The sequence below is a fragment of the Ambystoma mexicanum genome, chromosome 13, assembly GCF_040938575.1.
Source record: "Ambystoma mexicanum isolate Mex_15411 chromosome 13, UKY_AmexF1_1, whole genome shotgun sequence".
NCBI lineage: Eukaryota > Metazoa > Chordata > Amphibia > Caudata > Ambystomatidae > Ambystoma > Ambystoma mexicanum.
Genome location: NC_090938.1, coordinates 703,933,651 through 703,953,597, shown reverse-complemented (window position 1 = coordinate 703,953,597; position 19,947 = coordinate 703,933,651).

Here is a 19,947-nt window from a genome sequence, read left to right as displayed (position 1 = left end):
GAAAATCTGCACGCAAGAGGACTCTGGCTCCCGACGGAGAAGTCCCTGCATATCAACGTCCTGGAGCTCCGTGCAGTGTTTTGGGCCCTCAGGTCCTTCCTTCCATCCCTCAAGGGCAAGGTGGTGAGGATCTTCACCGACAACACCACCACCATGTTTTACATCAGGAAACAGGGCGGAACCAGGTCCCCAGCGCTGTCCAAGGAGGCGCAGGACCTGTGGCATTGGGCCGTCGCCCAAGGGATTTTTCTGGTGCCGTTTCATCTGGCAGGGATAAAAAACACCATCGCCGACTCACTCAGCAGGGAGCTGCGCTCGTGCCACGAGTGGGAACTACGGCAGGATCTGGTGGATCGCCTCTTCCGACGGTGGGGCACACCCCAGATCGACCTGTTCGCGACGACGACGAACACCAAGTGCCGGAGGTTCGCCAGCAGGTTTCCCCAGACGAGGAGCATGGGCGATGCTTTCTCGTTCCCCTGGGAGGGCCTGTTCCTCTACGCGTTCCCTCCCTTGCCTCTGCTAATCCGGCTCGTCAACCAGCTCAAGAGGTCACGGTGCAGGATGATCCTCATCGCACCTGCGTGGCCGAGGCAGATATGGTTCCCGGACCTTCTGGACTTGTCAGCGTCCCCGCCGATCAAGCTGCCGGCGGACGCGGATCTACTCTCCAGGGAAGGAGGCGCCATCCTCCACCACGACCCGAAGTCGCTGAACTTGCAGGCCTGGCTCCTGCAGCGCTAGAGTTTGGAGGATACGACATACCGGCCGATTGCAGAGAGGTTCTTGCAAAGGCCAGGGCGTCCTCGACTCTTAAATGCTACGGACACAAATGGAAGAGGTTCTCTGTCTGGTGCCACGCACAGAAGATTAACCCTCTACGGATTACGGCTCCCCAAGTACTGCCGTACCTGCTGACGCTGGCCAAAGCTGGTCTGGCACACGTGTCCATCAAGATTCATCTTGCTGCGATCTCCCGATACACCAGAACCACGGGGCGGACGTCCTTGTGGTCTCATCGTCTGGTGAAGGAGTTCATGAAGGGACTGTTCAGATCGTTCCCGCCGGTGAAGGCTCCGGCCCCGGCGTGGGAGCTCAACGTGGTGCTGACCAAGCTCATGGGACCTCCGTTCGAGCCTCTGCACTCGGCCCCGTTGAAGTTTCTATCGTGGAAAACAGCTTTTCTTGTGGCCATCACCTCCGCACGACGAGTGGGAGAGATCCAGGCCCTTTCCTGCAAGGCCCCGTACTTGACTTTCCACGACACGAGGGTAGTGCTCAGGACGCACCCCTCCTTCATGCCCAAGGTGCCGTCGGACTTCCATCTCAACGAACCCTTGGTGTTGCCTGTGTTCTTCCCGTCGCCTTCGTCGCCGGCTGAGAGGACTTTGCACTCGCTGGATGTGGCTAGAGCGCTGAAGTTCTACGTAGACCGCACGAAGTGTTTTCGGAAGACGTCACAACTCTTTGTGAACTTTGGACCTGTCAATCAGGGGAAGGCTCTCTCGAAGGCTTCCATTTCCAGATGGCTCTCCGGCTGTATCATGTACTGTCACCGGTTGGCAAACCGACCGCTGCCTGGCCGTCCGAGAGCCCATTCCACCAGAGCGATCGCAGCTACCACGGCGTTCCTATCTGGTGTGCCCCTGCTGGACATATGCAGGGCTGCTACGTGGAGGTCGACGCACACCTTCACGAAATTCTACTGCATCGACCGGGATTCCAGGGAGGAGTCCAGGGTCGGCCAAGCAGTGCTGCGCAACCTGTTCGCCTGAGGTGAGCCTGGTGAGGAGGTAAGATGCTTAATGTTGAGTTGATGTGATGCTTAATGTTGAGCCTTTGCCACCTCCCGTGGTTGTGCATGTGTGTACTGCTATGTATTCTTTATTCATGAGCATGTGAATCCATGCCAGACCCCATGCTGGAGAAGGAACAAGTTACTTACCTGTAACTGTTGTTCTCCAGCATGGGTCTGGCATGGATTCACATGCGAACCCTCCCGCCTACCCCTCTGCGGCTCTTCACTTGGTCATACTGCCACTTCACGTGCTTCCAAATCTGAAGATGGCTGCCAGAGGCGGTGCTTAGGTAGAGGGCAGTCATTGGCTGTGGTCAGTATGACGCAGAGACCAGTGATTGGTTATTACTACGAAAGACAGATCAGAAACGAAACTGATACTGGTTTTTTCTTTACCGAGGATTCCCAGCCTGACGACGGGGAATATTCATGAGCATGTGAATCCATGCCAGACCCATGCTGGAGAACAACAGTTACAGGTAAGTAACTTGTTCCTTGCTTGATCGGACCGGATACGAGGGAAGACCTGTCCACTGTCTGGACTGGTTCGGGATGTATCTTGGTTACCAGTGGAAGGTTCAGTGACTTGGCCAATGATATGTCGATGAAGCAACCGGTAGCTCCTGAATCAATGACGATGTGGACTTCATGTGAACACTCCCTGGCCGGGTGAAGAACCGCTTGAACAACTACTGGTCTTACTGGGCCGAATGAAGGAACCCCGGGGTTATAAACTGAGCTCGCCTTGTCCGCCGTACTCAAGGGCGAGCTTTCTGAAAACCCGAAGCCTTGCTCTTCGGGCGTCGAGGGCACTCCTTGACAAAATGTCCACTGAGGCCACAATAGAAGCATGCATTGTCGGTTCTCCGACGCTCTCTTTCGGTTTGGGTGATAGGGCTTCGTAGACCTCCTATTTGCATGGGTTCACCAGCACCATCTGAGGAAGAGGGCAAGGGTTTTACGGAAAGGCCTGACTCCATCCGGCGTTCGGACTTCCGAGCGTCTACCTGGAGGGCTAGGTCTACCAGATCAGAATAGGTGTCAGGAAGGGAAGGAACAACAGAAAGGGCGTCCTTCATAGTGTTACACAAACCTTTGTAGAACACCACGCCTTTCTTGTTTTCTGGCCATGAGGTTTCAGCCGATAACTGGTTGAAGTGTGTGATGTATTCTATCAAGGATTGTCTGTCCTGGGATAGCTCTAGCAGCTCCAGGTCCCGGGACTGGGCTTTATACCTGGTGTCAAATATTTTGGCCAACTCACTCACCAGGAGGCCGAAATCATAAAGGGCCGGGTGATCGTTTTCAAGGAAAGGATTAGCCCAAGTAGCAGCAACCCCGGACAGATGGGAAAGCAGAAAAGCGGCCTTTGTGGTGGAATCATGAAAGACTAAGGGCCGACAAAGGAAATGAAGCTTACACTGATTGATAAAGGTGCGGTATTTTCTGGGGTCCCCCTGGAACTTCTCAGGGGATGCCAAAGGAAACTGGGTGGGCAATACCACGGGAGCAGGTGGCGTGAGGGGTGCAGAGGGGCCTGAGGTTGGTGGTGCCGGATCCCCAAATTCGGCATCTGGCGGTAAAGGGTTGCGGTTGCTCTGGATGTTGTCTAAGCGATGATGAATCGCAGTTGTGGCAGCCGCCATTTCCGTTCTAATGCTTGCATTAGAGCGGCCACGGGATCCCCGGCAGCGGGTTCCATCGCCTGAACGACCAGAAAGGGCTTCACAGTCTGTCAAGACTTGATGGTCGTGTAGGCGATGATACCTCTGTCCCCAAGTCCCACTCGAGCAAACAATCAATATACTGCTCGAACAGCCCTTGAGGCCACAGGTGGTGAATGTCGTCAGCCGGAACCAGGAATGCCGGAAGATGTCCCCCCGACCACTGTAAGGCAAACACGCGGGTTAGATAACAAATAACAATCCTTAATGTTATCTACAAGGGAGCTTACCCTGAGTGGTTGTTTGGAAACCAGTGTTGATGTGGGGTGTTTGTCTGAGGGAGCCGGCAGGGTTGACGACAAGGTAGCAGCCTGGCAATGCCCCTGAAGGATGGAATCACCACCTGATACGGAACTTGGTACTGTGAGCCAAACAATATGGCACATGATCCAGAGAGCAGAGTCTAAACCAAGGGGCAATCCAATTGCAGTCCAGGAGGAAAGCCGAGGTCGTGTCCAGGGGTAGCGGTTCAAGACAAGGTACCAAACAAGGGAAATCCAAGAAGCAGTCCGTGGGAGGAGCCGAGGTCAAAGCCAGAAAGAAGCAGGTCCGGGCGAGGTACAAAAGGTGAAGCGGGTCGGAATCCAAGGGCAAAATCTGAGATCAAGAAAAAGCAGCGTCAAGTCCGTAGTCCAACCAAGATCAGCTGTGAAGCGCAGATGGGAGTTCACGCGTCGCTTTTGAACGCTCGCTCCAGTGACCATGTGACCCACGCACGTGATCGTGATCGGACGCTCCCGCGATCACGTGGCTCACACACGTGATTGGCACACACGCGATTGGACGCGTGGAGGAAGAGTGTCCAAGCACAGGCAGCGGAGACGCGGAATGCCCGTGGCGCGTCTTCACGGCAACTGCCAATGCAGAAATGGAGAGCGAGGCATAAACCAGCGCCGCTGAGTTCGGCCAGCCCCCTGTCGGCAAACCTGAGGATGAGGATGTGCAATGTTGCGTGTGGGGACTTGCTGTGCTCTATCTCTCTGCCGTGTACTGATGGAATTACGGGGTGGAACAGGAGGGCTCGTGGATGTGGATGGGGGCGTGACAGGGGTGGGAGAAACCAAGAGGCAGAAGAGGAGAGAGAGAGAGAAGAGGCAGAGCAGAAGTGAGTGAATAAGGCAGGAATAGAGGGAACGAGAGAAAAGAGGAGGAAAGGGAGCCAAGAGGCAGAAGAGGAGAGAGAGAAGAGGCAGAGCAGAAGGGAGTGTTTAAGGCAGGACTGGAGGGAAATACAGAGAAGGGAAGGAGAGAGAGAAGAGGGTGGATAAAGGTCCATGGTGATATACACACATGTTCCTGACCCATAGGATACACACACGTATTAGGCAAAAGGGAAGGTTTTCATTTCTGGTTAATTATAATTTCATTTCCCCATGGTGCACAGATTCGAGGAAAGCGAGAGATTGTGCGTGGAAAGGACAACACGTGGTGGAGGGTAGGGAGTCATCACGTGGGCTTTGTTTCCCATGGTAGCAACATTTCTCGGGCCGTTTCCTGAATATATGTAAGCACTGCAATTAATGATAACTTGTAATATGTCTGTCTCTAATCATTTCCGTCCCTGCTGTGCCAGCGTCACCAGGCTACACCTGCTAAACACATTTGGGAGTGAATCCATTTAGCTTTTCTGTTTGTCGATAAAAGCCATGTAGCAGGGCTGGCCTAGAGCCCGGCCGAGTTGTGTGGGTGGAAGGCTGACACTATGTGTGGGGAGATGACTGGAGAGCAGATAGAGGGCTTAGCGGGGCTATCCCCTACTGAAGCACAGCAAAACATTGGAATACATCACATCACAAATTGTTCCCTAAAATAACTTTGACATACACCACTTTTTGATTGGAAAACAGTCACTTTATTGGAGTCATCCTAAGGGGCGTTCCTAGCAATGCTCAGTTCACTAGTATGCCTGGTCTACACATACTTTTACGCGTGACCTTGCCAGTTCTGTGTTTACTTAGTTAATTTTAAAACCGGTGAGCGCTTCTCACTCGGTTTCCGTTCTTGCGAGAACGACCCGCCCTGTTATCCAACTGCCAGTTCAGGCGCTCGCATATTCTTTTAATGGAACAAACCAGGTCACTGCATTTCTTTTTGAGGAGTCTCAACTGTCCCTAGTGGCGTCAGTGCCCCGCTCATCCCACCCTGGCTCATGCAGCTAGCGGCTATAGCTTGCGGCAGGACCACAGCATACCTCTGCCTCTAGGACCGACCTTGTAACTTCACCTGTAACAGAAAAACAAATGAGAAACATTACCAGAAATAACCTAAATATCAAGAGGAACTGTAGTTAAAACATGCAACACATTTCTGTTCAGATCAAATTCATGCACCTGAGCTGGGAGCGTAGGTGGCTGCTGGTACCCGGGGTGCAAAGAGGATGAGCTCCTGCAGACCGGGCCATTTTATGTGCCTTCCCAAGGCAAACTGGTTTCAGCCGGACCCTGGGGGCACGCGCCTTCCGCCCCCCCCCCTTCAGGAGAAGGGAGGCGAGCCAGAAGCAGGGGGCCAGAGGGTCATTCCACTATGCCAGCTGTCCCTCTAGCCCCCTGCATGGGCTGGGGCATCTGCTTAGAGAGACTAACTCCTATTGAAGCCCCCCAAAACATTGGAATACACCACATCACAAATTGTTCCCTCAAATAACTTTGACATACACCACTTTTTTATTTGAAAACACATGATCACTTTATTGGAGTCATCCTAAGGGCGTTCCTAGCAATGCTCAGTTCACTAGTATGCCTGGTCTACACATACTTTTACGGGTGGCCTTGCCCTTCCTGTGTTTACGTAGTTCATTTTTTTAAAGTATTTATATTGGTATTTTGCGTGAACAACAAACAATAACAACCCCTGCAGCCAAGCCCCCTTCGTTCCCCCCTCTCCCTTGTTTTTCTTAATTTATTCATTTGAGTTCCCGCTGGTGTACAGACCCCAAAACAGAATGCATAATGAGTGATTACAGCATTCCAACAATTACAGAGCATAGCAGCCATTTGCCATCCATTCCCCTCTCTCCAGAAGCCCCCCATCCTCCCAGTCTTTTCCCCCTTCTCCCGTACTTCCGCCCCCGCCTCTGTACTGTTTACTCCACCGTTCCCTCCCTTCATTGGGGACATCACGTCTACCGACGAGCACAACTTATTCAACATCTGGCTGCAGGCTACCGTAACTACCGTAACCGCTTCCCCCTGCTCGAGGTCCCTAATTTTCTGAAAGACATTTAACTCTGCCATCCCCCACCTGCAGACATCTTCCATCCAGCATAGCTCTCAACCATTTATGTCACAAAGGCGGGTGAAAACACCCGATTTTATTTTTGGCGGGTGAGAGGCCCATTGAAATGAATGGGCGTGCAGGAGGCTTGGCGGGTGAGTCAGCTGTTTACAAGGCGGGTGACACCCGCCAAAAGCGGGTGAGTTGAGAGCTATGATCCAGTGCACGGCAGATGGACCCTGGGGCTTCTTCCAGGCAATGGCAATCCATCATTTGGCAAGGATAAACAAACTGGGCCAGTCGATTTAGTGATTTATGTTGTTTGCTCCCTGGTGTTATACCCCATAAACATACCCTCGGGTTACACTCGAAGCTGGAGCTCAGCAGCTCGTTAATCTTGGACATAACTACTCCCCAGTAGTGCGCAATAACCGTGCATCCCCAGACCATGTGCCAATGCCCTGCCGCCCAATCCCATAGCGAGGGCAGTCCTGACAGAGGGTGCCTTTCATTGCATGAAGTTTATCCGGCGTCACACAGACTCTGTGCAGTATGTTGAACTAAATAAGTTGAAACCAAGCATTTCTTGATACCTTGCAGACCTGCTCCCAGATTTCCGTCCATTCCCCCTCAGATATCTGACATCCGTGTATCTTTCCCACTTGCCTTTCACCCTAGGTCCTTCTAAGGGAGCTCACTTCACACTGCTTGGTACATGCCGGAGATTTTGGCCTCACATCGGCCCAGTGCGAGTATGTGGGGATAGGTGTGTGGAGGGGGACGCCGGCGGTGCCGGACTGGGGGTACAGCAGGGTGCTGTAGGCGCTGCAGGGACAGGCGGTGGGGTGCAGAGATCACCTCTTCGGGCGGCAGTGCCGGCGCCGCCTGCAGTGCCGCGGCCAGGAAAGGAGCGAGGCGCTGGGGAGGAGCAGGGGGTGTGCCTTCGGGTGCCGAGGACACCTGTTCAGCCTCCACTGCCAGGGCCGCCCGCACTGCTGCAGCGCCAGCCCCTCTCAAGCTGGCCAGGGTCACTGACGCTGCGGCAGTGCGGAACGAGGCCGAGGACAGACGGGCTGAAAGCCGTCCCATTCCCCTCTGGCGTTGGCCGGCGGCCGACCTCGGGAACCCGAGTGCAAGGCATGGGCTGGCCGCCCAACGTCGGAGGGGATAAAAGCACCCCACAACCCACTGCCATAAAAAGACACAGACAACCCCCTCCTTACCTATAACGCCAACGGGCCCTGGTCATCCCGCACGGCGGTCAGGGCACAAGACCAACAACAAAACACCATACTCAGTGGGTGGAGCATATAGGAGGCTCACACGCCATGCTGTACACGTGTACCACGGCAGCAACCAGGAGACTGGGGGCTTGGTGGGAGGTCTTGGTCCAACCAACAGGGAAAAGGGAACAGGAAAGGGGAAGGCAGCTCCTTTTCTAGAGAGAGGGCTCACCGAGTCTCAGCCAATCAGAGGGAGGGGGAATTAACTGATCCCTGGTTGGCCCTCTTACAAGCCTACGACTGTGTATAAAAAGGACTGGCCTAATGACAATGGTGTTGCTCATTGCAGGGAGAAGGAGAGGAGTGTGGAAGCGACTGGTGGGCCTATCCGGGTCCGAGTGAGTAGGAGAAGCCTCACAAGGAGTAATAACCCCAGACTTTGAACTCACAGTGAAGTAACGGTGCAAGAGCCTGGGTCCTTCCTTTTGTTAACCACTAAACATTAACGGTCTGAATAAAGGTCTCACTAGCAACAATACCGGCTCCTGTCTTGATTGTCACAAGTGGTGTAGTCGGCAGGATAATGAGAACGCAATGGAAAAAATCATCCAAACGCTGTCAGAGGGGCAACAACAGCTACAGAAGCTCCTCCAAATACAGGCCCAGCAGGCGGCAGCTGACCGCCAGGCCTTCCAACAGGCTATCCAGTTGCAGGGCACCCTCCAGACAGCATCCCAGGAGAAGCAACATGAAACCATCCTTCACTTAACAGATGCGGTGACAAGCTCCCAAAACCAGCCTATGGTCCCCTCCGCCATTTTGCAGAACTTCAAGGAAGGCGAAGACCCAACATTCTTCTTCACGGGCTTTGAGAGAATAGCCCGGAACGCGGAATGGCCTGTGGACCGATGGGGACAGTATGTAGCCCCCTTGCTATCAGGCATAATGCAAGGAGCTTACCAAGCGGTAAACCCAAATGGAACCACTCCCTACGCTGAAATAAAGAAGGCAGTATTAGACCGTTTGGGCCTCGATGAGGAAGCCTACAGGATGAAACTACGAAACACTAAGCTTAAACCTGGGGAGAATCCACGTCAGCTTTATTATCAAGTGAGAGATCTTGGTAGAGAAATGGCTGCAAGTGCCTGGCCCAGGTATACAAGACATATTGGATAAAGTTACCCTGGAACAATTCATAGAGGCCCTTCCCCCTCCAATGCAAAGGTGGGTCCGGCAACATCACTGACCCGACTTAGCAGAAGCAGTGACATCGCCTCCACCTACCAAAAGGCTGGAGGGGGGAACAAACCTTTCGGGACAGGCCCATCCAACCGTAGCATGATTCCCCTTAATGAACTACCTATATCCAAGGGACCTAGAGCTCCACTGCCAAGATGGAGACCAGCAGAGGAACGCCCTCACCGACAGGAGGAGAAGAAGCCGAGCCTCGAAGGCTGTTCACCCACGTTGGCTATAGGATTCCGTCAACCGCAGTGCTATGATTGTGGCGAATGGGGCAATATACCCGCTTTTGCCCCCGAAGAAGATGAACCGAGCCGATGGAAATTGGGTTTATGAAAGCCGACCTGGTTCCCCGGTTCCAGGGACCATATACCATGGACATCAGGGTGGATGGGATCCCAGCCCGAGCATTGCTCGACAGCGGAAGCAGACAGACCACCGTACTGCCAACCGTAAGTGATTCCCCTTACCTATCTGATATACAAGTACCTATACGCTGTATACACAGGGACGTAAAGGCTTATCCCATGAAAACCGTAAGACTAGAAGTAGGTCCCCACATCACAGAGATGAGAGCTGCCTTCCTTACCCGCCCCGGTTGTCATTGGAACCGACCTAGCCCTCTTCCACGAGGCACTAAATGCCCTGGACCACCACTGGTGGGGTGAAGCACCATTCGCCCAAGAACCAATACAACCAGGTACCCAGGGGCATAGGAAAAACAGTACTGAAAAAAGGGAAAACCGTCTTGCACGGTGTGAATCCATGTATGCCACCCAAGGAATAGCCTGGAACCCAGAAGATCATGAGGAATCCATCCGGGGAGAAACCTTGACGGATCCCACCCTAAAGATGGCCTGTGAAAGGGCTACACAAGATAAGGATCCTGACCTAACCAAGGGACCGGGTTTCACCTCTAGACAGGGATTACTATACCGAGTCTACCTAACTAAGGAAGGCATCCGAAAAGAGCAATTACTTCTACCCAAAGCCCATGGCATGATTATACTCCAACTGGCCCACAACCACCCGTGCGGGGGCCATATGGCCTCCCAAAAGACCCAACAAAACATCTTAAGAACGTTCTATTGGCCAGGAATCTACGGAGAAGTAGCTATGTTTTGCAAAGAGTGCAAGACCTGTCAGCTGACAAGCTGAGAAAAACCAGCTAAGGCTCCATTACAAGGTATGCCTTTGATTACCATACCCTTCCAGCGCATCGTTATGGATTTGGCAGGACCACTGGAACTGGCCAGTAGGGGGTACAAGTACTTGTTGGTTATCGTGGATTATGCCACTAGGTACCCCAAGGCCTTTCCCCCAAAGGGGACATCCGCAAAACAAATTTGTGATCAGCTGATTCCTTTTTTTTCCACGGGTGGGCCTGCCTACCGAGATCCTCACCAATCAAGGAACAAACTTTATGTCAACCATCATGCGACAGGTCTGCGAGAGGTTACAGATAAAACAATTACGGACCTCGGTCTATCATCCCCAGACGGATGGAGTGGTGGAAAGGTATAACAAGACATAAAGAAAATGCTAAGGAGGGTGATAGGACCCGAAGGAAAAGACTGGGACCGAACCATACCTTTGATTCTAATGGTGCTGAGGGATAGGCCCGAATCCTCCACTGGGTTTTCACCTTTTGAGTTATTATTTGGGAGACAGTTCAGAACGATTCTGGATCTGGTTAAAGAGGATTGGGAAAACAATCAAGAAACCTCCTTAACAGATTACGCTGAAGAGCTACGGGAACACCTGGCCACCCTGAGAACAATGGCCGAAACCAATCTAGGACTTGCGCAAGATAACCAAGAGAGGGCATATAACAAGAGGAGCCGTCTAAGGAATTAGAACCAGGGGAACGGGTACTAGTCTTGTTACCCACTAGCATCAACAAACTATTAGCCCGGTGGAGAGGGCCATATATAGTGAAGGACGTAGTAGGACCGGTTAACTATCGAATACATCAACACGACAGGACTCCTTCGGACAAGGTATATCATATCAACCCCTTGAAGAAATGGACGGAATCCGCCCGGTAGATGTCATGGCCGCCTATGCAACAAAGGAGGAACCGCTACACAGACACCTGGAAGCAGTACGATGGGGTGCAACCCTGACGGACCTAATAAAGAAGGAGATCCGGGAAACACTCAAATCCCATATGGAATCCTTCTCTCCGCTTCCCTGCAGGACCAAGAAAATAGAGCACCGGATTGAGACGCTACCCGGACAAACGGTCCAACACCGACCTTACAGGATCCCAGAGGCGTCATAAGGAAGGAAGTAGAAGAAATGATCCGGTTGGACATCATAGAACCGTCTACCAGTGCTTGGTGTTCACCCACCGTGCTGGTGCCCATACCAGATGGAGCAATACGGTTTTGCATGGATTACAGACAGCTCAATGCAATCTCACAACACAAAGCCTACCCCATGGCTAGGATGGATGAACTGCTAGAAAGGCTAGGCTCTGCCCGTTACCTTAGCACCTTAGACCTCACCAAGGGGTACTGGCAGATCCCGCTCCAGAAATCAGACAAATAGAAGACCGCCTTCTTAACACCGCGGGGGCTCTTCCAATACAAGGTACTACCTTTCGGGCTACATGGGGCCCCGGCCACCTTTCAGAAATTGATGGATATTCTACTGCAGCCACACAACAACTACGCATCTACATACCTAGATGATATTGTGGTATACAGTGCGTCCTGGAGAGAGAATCTGGTTCATCTCTGTCATGATACACAAAAAGGCAAATTTGCCAATCAGGGCTTTAGATGACAGCATTAGCCGCTGAAAGCCAATAGTTTATTCAAAGTATGTGCTAAATGCTGACAGTAGTCTGTTGTAGCACCTCTGTTACGCAGTAGTGAGCTACAAGGAATATGCAGGCCTAGTAGGGGTGATAGGTCATATTATGCATTGTAGATAGACAGGCAGGGCAGAGGCCCAGTTCTGTAGCTAATAGACATTATTGGAGTGTTTGGAGCATTATGGCACCTATATAGCGCTTAGATAGCCAATCTTAAGCGCTATGGACACTAAGCTATGAGTGCATGCCTTTTAGAGCTTGCTCACATGGGGTTAATTCATCTCGGCTTCTCTTAGAATATTCTGCCTTTCTAACTGTAGCCCTGCATGGCTTCGTAAACAAATCCTGTTTCCCTGAGAAGGCCTGGTACGGCCTTGCCCACACGCTGATAAGGACATTCCAGTGCTTTCGCAGAGAGGGCTCCAAGGGAGGGGTAGGAGCGAGCAGGGAGCATCACGGAGTTGGGTTTTTCCATGAGCAAGCCTATATTTTGCACAGGGAATGTTCTGGAACTGTGCGTCATGGACTGACAGCACGAGATTACAAAAATGCATGCCCACATGACTCAGGTGGGAGATCGATCCGTGGACTTGGTTCGAGCAAGATCGAGTGTCCGGAACTGATGCTCTGTCGGCACCCTGCAGCGCTGTCCTCTAAGCGGGGCTGGCAACAGCTAGCTTATGAGGGCCAGGGTCTCCCAGTGCTGATTGAAGGGGCGTAAGACTGTGTTTCTCTATGTTCTATGTTTCTCTATATTTTGTATTTCTCTAAGTTTTGTGTTTTGTAATCTTCTCTAACTTGAATCCCAAGAGGCTGCTAAATTTTACTGTTTCTAATAAATGCTAAACTTTTTGAAGGTGTCATTTGTCACTAGCATGAGTTCACAGCTCGACACAATAGAACCTGTATTTTGGGCTGAATTGGGTAATTTTTGCTCTCAAGGGCTGGTCCCGAGGAAGATTTTCCCCATTTCAAGACATTTGGTGGCAGCTTGGGGTTTTGTGCAGAGCAGTTCCTTGCTGTGAAATGACAAATTGTGTGAGAGAACACAGTGCAGAGTGAGGAGCAGGCTGTCACATTTCCTTGGTGGTCTCACTGCAGCTCTGAGACACCAAAAAGACAGCATTTTTTGTGTCGGTTTGCCGCGGCCGATAGCTTGTGTAGTTAAGACTTTCCCCTTCAGTAAATCAGTCGTGGCTGACTTACTGCTTGGGAACGGAGCCAGGAAGCACAAGGCGATAAACAAGCGGGAAAATGGCTATGTTTAAAGCGCTCCGATGAATGGTGAAGAAAGATTTATGTTCAATTAGGAAAGAATTTTATCATGCGGTTTTCCCCAGTTAAAGTTGCAATTTGGAATGCAAAGTGAGACGGAGTTCTGAACTCTATTCTGTCATGAGGGCAGGAAAATAGTTGCGAGGATTTGACATGCAAATTGTGAATAGTGATTTAAATATTGAGATCCAGCCCCAGTGTGCTAGCAAGTGGGGGGCTGTAATGTAAGGAGGCGAAGGTTTGCTTTATAAATTTATGCTTTTGAAGTGTCGACATTCCTGAAGATAACATGGGAATGAGCGGAGTTTAGGAGAAAGAGTAACATCTGTGTTGAAAGCCTAAAGGGTTTGTTTTTTGGCAACTGTAAATTCCATGTGCTGGTGGTGCATTCTGTTTAAGGAAACACACTAAAATGGCTACATTGCATTTTAGCTGTGCCATGCTTACAATGGGTGAGAGACTCACTTAAAAAAGAAAGTGAGTGAATGGTATTTGGATTTTCGATTTTTTGTGTATTGATTTGGAATTGCAGAATCAGTTTGCAATGATTTGGGGGGAAAGACAATTTATATTTTTCTAAATTGCCCCTAAATTGCCCCTAGAGTATTTTTGACTGCTTCCCACGCTATGCCATGGATCTGCTGCTAAAAGACAAAGTACTGTTGCGTTATAAGTGATGTATGTTTTGGAGATAGTGACCTATTGACTGTGATACATGGTACAAAATGTTGTTGACACATTAACAGCCCACAAGCCATAGAGTGTGGGTTGCTCCTGCAGAAAAACATGCAGGGAGCTGCACTACACATGACATGTTTTAAATGCACTGAAATAAGTGGTTATAATCTGGCAATGGTACAACAGAATGAAAAATCTGTGTGTGATAAGACAGAACAAAGATTTAGTGGGTTCCGGGTTCTTTTGAAAGATCGCACATTGCATTGGAGTGAGTTAGTGAAGCCAAACTAAACGGTTACGAGGAAAAAGAAAAATGTATGCCTTTACATGGGACATTGATCAGTTTAAACAGGCTAAAAGATGATTTGCAAAATTACATGGAGTTGAATCTGATGACAAGGAAAAGTGCCTCTTTTGAAAATAAGAGTCTTGCTGTGCAGAGCTTGTTCCTTGAAGATAATTTGCACTGTCTTTGGCGAGGTGCGCGAAAAAAAAAACAAAAAAAAAACTGTTGGAGGAAGGCAGGAAAGCAGAATGCTGCGCTCCTGTTCAGTAAAATGGTGTTTACAGAAGCTGGCAGATATGGGAGTTTGTCCGAGTTGCTAAAGCAGTGCAGAAAACAGTTAATCTGGGTGAACTGTCTGAAACGAGTGCCTTCCATTGAAGCCGCCCCAGTTTAAGAGTTATAGGCAAAGAGACAAGCTTGCTGCATGGTATGGCGCTGCCATGTGCACAGGAAAGATAAACAATGACATTCCTGCATTCCATCCCCTGTGAGAGACACCGTCAGTGTGAGCAAAGACTGAGGAGGGGGGTGTAAAGACAGAATGCTGAAACAGAACTGAAGGCAATAATTGCTGTGAGTGAGAAGATGAAAAAGAGCACAATCTACCTTAGACATGCTGATGTACGCATGCTTTCTGACACTGGCATGCAATAACAGAGCTGATCAGAAGTAAAGAATTAGCCGAGTATCAACACTGGAAGGAAAATAAATGCTGCATGCAGATGGCAGACTGGGCGCATCACACATCTGAACATTTGGGGAACCTGTGCATCTGTGAATGGGCTAAGAAAACACAGCTGCCCATTTCAAGAGACATTGCCGTGCAAGCTGCATCCCCATGCTCCATGTGATGTGAACTGAAGTAAAGCGTTGTGCACTGAAGAAGAAACCTCTAGGCGCTTTGAGAAGTGAAAATACACCGCTGGCAAAAATGCAAGCTACATTGCCAGGGCTGGAGTAACTGACAAAGACATTATGGTGTTCCAGATGGAAGCAAAACTGACAAAGGTAGCCGTTTTGCAAGAGACAACATGCAGAGCGGGGCTTTGGAGTATAACATGAACACTGCACATTAGCCATGATCCAGAAGCCTCATGGCTTAGTGCAAGAATGAATGATTTGTTGAAGCAACAAAAGGAACTGATTCAGACTATCGCTCTCAAGGGGTGGCCCAAGAAATCAGCAGACACCCTTTGGGAAAATGACAAGTGGAAAACCAGAGGCTTGAAAGACACTAGCTGTATGGAGAAAAATAAACAAAGCTGCTTGTGCAACTGCAGGCGGTATGGGACTGAAAGACTTTACCTTTGAAAAATTGAGTGATGCCAGCAGGGCAACCTAAATCAAGATCATGAAACACTGGAAGCAAGTTGGCGCCTGGCATTCGTGATCGCTTTGGTGACAAAGAAAACCATTGATCCATTGAGAAGTGCGACCTGGGTACTTATTATATGGCTTTTGTAAAATCACAGATCAGTCTGAAGTACCATTGACCAACTATGATCACATTGTACAAATGAGTTTGTGATTAGGCAGTTACACCCCGTTTGGTTGAGTGTAAATAATCCCCCAGTAACACAAAGAAGGGTGACCAATAATTGTGGTAGCAATGATAAAGTTGTAGTTACCTGATGGGACTGCTGAAGGTGGGGGAAGTGTTAAGGGAAGGGGTGGATAACGCTGATATGGTCGTTTTGATGACATCCTAACGTGAATAACAATGACATTGTACTTTTGATGAAATCCTAACATTTCTGTTTGTATTTTGCCTAGGCAAAAAACCAAGACAGTTGCGTGCCATGATTGGGGTAGATGTGTGCAATTTGCGGGTGAAACTGATCAGTCAAGCAGACGCAATCTCAGAGAAAGCGAGTCACTGCGAGATGATATGTGAACTTTGAACCTGTCCTGCACCGCACTCAATGATGCTAATATGCATGACGTATGAGGACATTTGTTCTGCAACCTGTGAGAAGTGTCCAACAAAGTAATAACTTTTGCTGAACTGGCTAGTTATCAAACATTTGATGCTGCACACTCAAATGATTCAGCTGCTGGAAATAACCTGGTTGATATGTTTTGCCTTTCTTGTTTAAAGGACTGTGGAAAATGGGTTGTGGACTGTGACATCATGCACCACAAACAGCTGTGTGACACAGCACTTGAATGCTAACACACTGAAAAATGTTTTTTTTTAATGTTTTTTTGAGATGAATCTGAAAAAACGAAATGTTTTGCTCTTCCAACTGAATTGCTTTAACCAGAGATGCTTTGTTTAAAACAATTTTTTTTAAAACTATTACGTTGCGCGTAGCAGGAAAATGATTTAGGAATTGTTGGGGCAGCAGGATTATGCAAGCAGGAGCGTAATATATTTTGAGATAAAATGAGTGCACACACCAAAGTTAGTTGTGCGTAGGTTAAGGTTCTTAATTTGTAGTAATGCTGCCAAGTGTGTGAGCTCTAATTTGAGATGGTAACCTTTGAAACACTGGATACTTTTACGGCCAGCCTTAAGGCGGGTAAATGAAACCAAGACTTACTTGATATTTGATTTTATGACACAGTGTGTGACACGGTTTTTTGTTAAACCAACAAGTTTCATGTTTATGTGGGGACGGCTGTCTCCAGCACACTGATGCAAAGAGTCACCTTTTGATTGTAGACATTTAGATTAATTCATTAGAAAAGAAAAGCACTACAAATGAGTATCCACATGGAACTGCTAACTTACTGGCCTGGCACATTGTCGGGCATCTTTTGTCACTGACTCATATGACGGGTGCTTATGAAATCCTAGGCCCAAACGTTTCAGTGAATGGATCCAACAATTTGTTTGATGTTTTATGTTTTTTCTGACCAAGAACTGCAGCGAGTGTTCTCGCCAAGATTTTATGGACTATAATTTGACTAAATGCATTTCACACAATGGTACGATGAAACAGCCACTGTCGGATGGTAGTATGGTGTTTGTATCTAAAACTAATATTGTATATGGTAGGCATCCCACTTGGAGAAGGGTATTCTCCAAGTCACACAAAGTAGAAACTGTGAACATGCTAGATTTTCCAGTAGTAAGGCAACATATAAATTGTAGGCTGGTAATGCACACCTCTATTATTACAGTGATACACTTAGACATAGATTTATCACGATGCGATGTTTCCTTAGTACTACCAAGCTGCTACAAATGGAGTCAATTTCTATGGCCCATCACCAGAGTGCACGTAGCTAAGGAGCTAGATTTGTTAATTGCGGGAGCAGCAGGGGATAACAGGAGCTTTATACGCTTTTTGACATAGAAACTGCGCAATAAGCTAGCCACTATGGGTTGTGATGCCAGCTCTGCTATAAAACTTCTGGCCTAGTGGGGTCCATTGATACGCCCAGCATTGCTACAAGTATTGGCCACCACTGCAGATGGCAAAACTTTAGTTATGAAGACATTTTTTCTACCATAGGGCAGGTCAACAAGACTGCTAAATACACACGATGCATTTCATGGCAAATATTGTTAAATCAGCAGGTGTTGGCTTTTCGCTCCGAGTGGGGACGACCATCTTCAACCCACTGGCACACAGAGCACAGTTACCAGCAAACAAAACCGCTTGCTTTTGATTGCATGAATAACACATGCCATGCTTTAATGCAAATTAGTAGAATTGTTTTTATTTAGATAACCTGGTGCCCATGGGTTCATCTTGCTCATGAAATTAGATGGTTTTTGGTTGGGTTCCACATACATGGGGGAAGTGTCTAATCACAAAGCCCATAGTCACATTTGAATGCCCTGGGATCAGGGGGAGGAGTAGGCCCTTAGAGTGAAAGGCTGCCAGGTTTAGAATTGGTAACCATACAATAAATGCAATAGTGCATTGTAGATTAGACTACACCGGATTGCCTTGATATTCTAACTGCATGCTGCTTTTTAACTGACAATCAGTTATACGATAATTATTTAGGTATTTTTGTGTAGGCCAGGTTTTGGCAAGGGTATATGTCACTGTTCACTTTCTGTACATTTTTGTTTAGGTAGTGTTTTTATTAACCTAGCAGGCCACGCTGACTAACCGCCAGAAGATAGTTTGCTTAAACCTCTAGCAAAGCCCCAAGGTCTTTCACCACCTCATTTATCACTGCACTACATACTATGTTGATGGATATTAGCCAGCATTGTCGCCCACACTTTGAAAAGGGGTGGAGTGTCATGATACACAAAAAGGCAAATTTGCCAATCAGGGCTTTAGATGACAGCATTAGCCGCTGAAAGCCAATAGTTTATTCAAAGTATGTGCTAAATGCTGACAGTAGTCTGTTGTAGCACCTCCGTTACGCAGTAGTGAGCTACAAGGAATATGCAGGCCTAGTAGGGGTGTAGGTCACATTATGCATTGTAGATAGACAGGCAGGGCGGAGGCCCCAGTTCTGTAGCTAATAGACATTATTGGAGTGTTTGGAGCATTATGGCACCTATATAGCGCTTAGATAGCCAATCTTAAGCGCTATGAACACTAAGCTATGAGTGCATGCCTTTTAGAGCTTGCTCACATGGGGTTAACTAATCTCGGCTTCTCTTAGAATATTCTGCCTTTCTAACTGTAGCCCTGCATGGCTTCGTAAACAAATCCTGTTTCCCTGAGAAGACCTGGTACGGCCTTGCCCACACGCTGATAAGGACATTCCAGTGCTTTCGCAGAGAGGGCTCCAAGGGAGGGCTAGGAGCGAGCAGGGAGCATCACAGAGTTGGGTTTTTCCATGAGCAAGCCTATATTTTGCACAGGGAAAGTTCTGGAACTGTGCGTCATGGACTGAGAGCACAAAATTACAAAAATGCATGCCCACATGACTCAGGTGGGAGATCGATCCGTGGACTTGGTTCGAGCAAGATCGAGTGTCCGGAACTGATGCTCTGTCGGCACCCTGCAGAGCTGTCCCTAAGCGGGGCTGGCAACAGCTAGCTTATGAGGGGCAGGGTCTCCCAGTGCTGATTGAAGGGGCGTAAGACTGTGTTTCTCTATGTTTCTCTAAGTTCTATGTTTCTCTATATTTTGTATTTCTCTAAGTGTTGTGTTTTGTAATCTTCTCTAACTTGAATCCCAAGAGGCTGCTAAATTTTACTGTTTCTAATAAATGCTAAACTTTTTGAAGGTGTCATTTGTCACTAGCATGAGTTCACTGCTCGGCACAATAGAACCTGTATTTTGGGCTGAATTGGGTAATTTTTGCTCTCAAGGGCTGGTCCCGAGGAAGATTTTCCCCATTTCAAGACAATCTCCAAGAGGTGGTCCGCACTCTAACCCAGGCTGGTCCTCACATCAATCCAAAGAAAACGGTCGTAGGAGCCCAGGAAACTAAATACATGGGTCATACCGCAGGTGGGGGTGTTATCAGGCCCCAGGTATCCAAAATCAAAGCAATACAAAATATACCGATTCCAACCACCAGGAAGCAAATAAGGGCGTTCTTGGGGTTTATTGGATATAACAGACGGTTTATACCCAACTTCTCAACCCTGGCTGCACCTTTGACCGATGCCTTGAAGAATGGAGGTTCTCCTAACCTATCTGGCAACCCTGCGGCACTTTGTGCATTCGAAGAGCTGAAACACTGCATATCTACGCATCCTGTGTTAATGTGTCCTGATTTCTGGAAACACTTTTACTTGCAGACCGAAGCCTCAGGCCTGG